The following is a 5,206-nucleotide window of genomic DNA, read 5'->3' on the forward strand; positions in this document are numbered from 1 at the left end:
CATTAACTATTCACATACTCAAAACCATATCTCTTGTCAACACATCATTAGCGCTATCTTCTTCGCTAATACTGGGCTTTACTTCCATATCTGTTTTTCTCTATTTATCCTTCATCCTTTGGTTCATCCATCGGTCTTATCATTAGATTGATGCCTTGGTACATAAACCTCAGTCTTTTTATTAACAGATTCACATCACACCATCATATAATCATGCCAACAACAACATATACATAATTCCAACCAAAGCATGTTACACATGTTAAATGTTAAACATCAAATAGCATACAATCAAATAAAGCAGAGATCACTAGTCATTAAAGACTAAACCACACGTATCATCCTCAGTGAGTAAGAAATACTCACAGTCCCCTTTTGTACAGTCTCTCAACTCTTAACTCATTATCTGCAACAAATATATGCACATACATATGATATTAACATCTTCATTCATAAATCCTAATTATATTCACACAAGTACAATTATCGTTTTCTTTTAGAAAATCATTCATATTTATCATTATGAGTTTAAGAGACTCAATATGATAAACATGCTTTTAATTTTAAAGACACTCAACCTAGTAAATATGCTTTACATTTCTTATTTTAATTCCCCAAAAACATAGCCCTTTAACCTTTCGGTCAATACCTAAAATTATAGCATTTCTTATCTAAGGATCTACATAACCGAACCCACAAAAATGAACCGTAACATTAAACCATAAAGTCCTTCCCAAGCTTTCGACCAACATGAACACCTGGTCCAAAAATATGGCTACACTATCACATTACACACAACTGGTATACCCGTACAATGAACATCACAGAGACAAATACTCAAATATCCAATCAAGGCCAACAACACCTCATGGCTAACATCATAAATTTGGTCTCAATACCCAACCCAAGGTCATTACACTTAACACATACCAATCCAAAATAATTCTAGCTTCCAAACTCATCACAAACCAACATCAACATAAAACACTGCTCAAAACTCTACCACTCCTAATCAAAACATCGCAATACAATTCAAACATCACCAAAGACCCACTGTCAACTTCCACCAAAAATAGGGAATTCCTTAAACCTCCAAATACGCGGTTCTACCCAAAATTCATCAACAACCTACAAGAAACTAGATTATCAAAACAGGGGTATCAAAATCCAAGACTACAAAAATCCCCAAATCAGTAAACAGCCCACACACACCCTCACTACCAACACTTAACCGACTACCTCAACCGTCCAAATCCTCCCCCAACAGGGAACACATCACACACATAATCAAAACCAAACCCAAATCAGTACACAAAATCAACCGGCCAAACAATAGAGAAACCCCAAACAAAATCATGAAACCCTAATTTCAAAAATCTATAAATTAATCCACAAAATTATAGGATTTATACCTTGGGGATTTTCCTCAATAAATCCGCCGGAAAATGCCACTAAGTCCGCCGGAAAAGCCGCCGGAAAACGCCATGAAGAATTGGGTCTTCCTCACGGGTTCAGCGGGTCATGGGTCGCGGGTCACGGGCTTCACGATCGGAGCTCCTGGGTTCCACCAATCGTCGACCCACCGGAAGATCAGCCGGAAATCGCCTCCATAGCCCCACCGGCGACCACCCTTCAGAGGATCGGGTCCTCTGGGTTTCGGGTTTTCCCCGTGCGTCGGATCCCCCGACTCCCAGCTCTCTCTCTCTCTCTCCAAGTCTCTCGGTCTCTCCCTCTGAAACTCTCTCTCCGATCTCTCCTCACTTTCCCCCTCAGTCTCTCGGCACCTCTCTCTGTGGGTCGTTCGGGCATGCGAAGAAGAAGACCGAAGAAAGAAGAAGAAAAGAGAAGGAAGAAGGAAAAGGAAGAAGGAGAAGGATCCGTGCGTGAGGGAGGAAGAGGGAGGAAAAGAAGATGATAAGGGACATGTGGCACCTTGTGAGTGGTTGGGGGAAATAGTGAAATCCACTCCAGCCAATTGGGTAAAGCCACGTGGCAGGGATAGGATTCTCTTTATTAATAAAAACTTCAACTTCCATTAATTACATCAGGACCCCCACCATATAATATTTCTATCATTTAAGAATTAATATCAAACCCTAACATTTAATATAACTATATTATACCCGTACAATTAATTATTTATTACCCAATGACTCATTAGTATTTTATTATTCAAATTATATTACTTTGTCTTAAATCCATTTTATTCCAATCATAGCATTTTATCTACTTAGGATTTATTATTAGTCCCATCAATTTAATAAATATAAATTATAAAATGCTAAACTCCCTATTTATTTTCTCGGTCCTTACAGCTATATAGTATGTTTTAAATGTTTTTTAGATAGCCGATGTTTACTGCATTAGCTATTGGTAAATTGTGGCTAATATAGTACTCACGTGACTAAAAATAAAATAAAGGTTAGTTCTTTATGAAAAACTCAGTTAGTTTTATACCATTGAGGTCTTAGTATGTTTTATATTAAGGCGGTGAACTCATTATTTCACCTATGCGGATGTGGATACCACCACAACCGTATAGATGATATTCCTGTGATTGCAGGTACTCCTGAGGCGGATGATGATCCTGTAGCATACTATTTGGGTTGCTACGATTGAAGCCCGTAGCGACAATCGTAGTGGGATAGGACTGTGGTGTCTTTATTTTGAGTACTTTTGTATATGGCTTGTGACGTGTGTGTCACATATTATTTTGTATAAACCATTCTTTTGTAATAGTTATGTATAGTTAAACTTTAAATAGATAGACCTGTGTTATGGCTCACTTTTGTATAGATAACCGGTTTATTTATAATTATATTTTTCCGCTATATGTAATGGTATCATGATTTATTCCGCTGTAGATGTAACTCTGTATATCATGCACATGTTATGGGGTATGTGTCTATGTTGGCTGAGCAACACGTAGTCATGCCACTGCGATGACTCATTTCATGTTTTGTATAAAAATAAAAAAAAATAAAAAAACGGGTCGTCACAACGGTCAATGCTTCACACTGAATCACACAACTAGCATTTGAATACTCAAAATTCAATCTAGTATAAGAGCAAGATAAATGCTTATAAAGCACATAAAAAAGCTATAGTTTTTCAATGTGGAACAAAGAGTAATTGAAAAAATAGTGAAAAAATTGAAATATTCAAATTGGGGAGAAACTTAAATTTTCATGAAATAATTTTCAACATTATCGACAATATATATATATATGTCCTTTTTGTCGTCACTAACAGAAAATATGTTTCTGAGGGCATGTTTGGCAAGTGAGTGAACACAATATAATAGTGGGAAAATAATTTTTGAGTTAGTAAAAAGTAATAGATGTGATATAAAGTAAAAATAATTTACATAGAAAAGTGAAAAAATTTTGTATTGTAGTGGATTATTTTTTATTTGAATAGTAATAAAAAAATTATTGATGTGATATAAAAAGTGAAAAAAGTTAGAATGTTTTGATGTTGATTACTTTTAAAAAATGTGAAAATAAAGTTGATTTTTTTGTATGTGAAAATAAAGTTGATTTTTGTGTGTGTGTTGCTTGCCAAACAAGGCCTAATATTAACAACGACGGTGATAAGTGCTTATCAAGGATTACTTTTAGTCGTCGTTAAAAATTTGCTCACTAATTAATGACCAAATTTGTTGTAGGGAAAAAACAAAATACGAAAGAGGACTATGTACGAGGGAGGAGAGCTAATTTTTTATTTGAGCAGGGGGTTCAAGGTCTTATTGTGATTTAGGGAGAGAGGGTGGGACAATCTTTTAAAAATAAAAAGAAAAAAATATATAAAAATGTCACCTCAACTAAAAGCCGATTTTAAAATTTTCTCATTAATTTTGATGTGTGTTAATCAAAGTGACCAATCAAACTATCAAGATGTACTAAAAAGACAATTTTTTTTTTTTTTTTTTCCGATAATACTCTTGTTGTTTTAAAAACTAAAATAAAATATTAATAAAATAAACTACAAAAAAAAAAAAACCATTTTTTTTTTCCGGATAAATGCAAAATCAGTCCATATAATTGGCTTAAATTACAAATCGCTTTATGTGGTATAAAAATAATTCAGAGGTCATTAATGTAGGCCAAAATAATAATTTAGTCCATATAGTCAAAACAATTGATAGATTCCGTTCGTGTCTATGTCAGTACTAATAAAATGATGACATATGTTACTCTTAACAAAATAAATGAAAAAATTGTAAAATTAGTTTATGTGGTTTACCTGATTTACAATTAACTATTTGCAGTATCAAAATGAACGCGAAGGTCCCTGTAGTATGCTAAAAGTACAAATTATTCCATCCAAACAAATTTCATCAAAACACTTAACAGATTCTATTACTGTGCCACATCATCGCTAATAAAATGACAATACGTGTCACTGTTAATATATATATATATATATATATATATATATATATATATATATATATTTTTTAATTAAAAAAAAAAAGAAGAAGAAAAAAGTGACTGGTTGTTGACAGGTCTTTTTTATATTTTATATTTTAGTTTTTAAGAAAATAAAGGTATTATCGGAAAAAGTGTCATTTTTGACATACCTTGATAGTTTGATGAGTCACTTTAGCATATTTGAAAATTCAATAGGCTATTTTAAAATTCGTTGTTAATTAAAGGGGCTTTTTTATATTTTTCTCAAATAAAAATGTTTATGCATCCTAATTAAGTCATTTTCTACTAGGGAAAATTTGTTGATCAGTTGACAAGCTATAATGTTTGGAGATCAAAATCCTCTCAAATTATCTGTTTAGCCACTTATTCGGTTAAGTGAATTTTATAAGTGGTCTCTCACAATCACTTGTCCAAATTTTCTTAAATTGAAACAAATAATTTTGAGAAAATTATAATATAATGTATGACATCTAAGACGTCAGCCATGATCATCAACTCTTTAAGCCCACTGAAAAACTTGGTTTCATATTCTCTAACACTTCATTTTATCTTGATGCCGCTTAATTAATAAGTTATCCAAATGAAGTGAATTAACTCTTCCCGTGAGATCTTTCTTGCCTGTTGTTGTAAGAGTTGAAACCATAGACATCATTTGAGACAATTCAGTGAGTCATTTCATTAACTGTTGTTGGACTTAGGGGATCGTCCAAGCCCAAGAACCTTATCTATATATAACTACTATTGAAACAACTCAATGAGTTCTGTAATACAAC

The 5,206-nt window shown here is 33.2% G+C and overlaps 1 long non-coding RNA gene across 1 annotated transcript; it reads right to left on the reverse strand.

Moving 5' to 3' along the window:
* Nucleotides 1-230: 230 nt before the first annotated feature.
* Nucleotides 231-1,529, reverse strand: LOC133867320 (uncharacterized). Its single transcript, XR_009900036.1, has 2 exons — nt 1,413-1,529; nt 231-406 (listed from the first exon to the last, which is right to left on the reverse strand). It is a non-coding gene; the product is annotated as an uncharacterized LOC133867320 (long non-coding RNA).
* Nucleotides 1,530-5,206: the final 3,677 nt, after the last annotated feature.

Source organism: Alnus glutinosa, chromosome 4, assembly GCF_958979055.1.
Source record: "Alnus glutinosa chromosome 4, dhAlnGlut1.1, whole genome shotgun sequence".
NCBI classification, from domain to species: domain Eukaryota; kingdom Viridiplantae; phylum Streptophyta; class Magnoliopsida; order Fagales; family Betulaceae; genus Alnus; species Alnus glutinosa.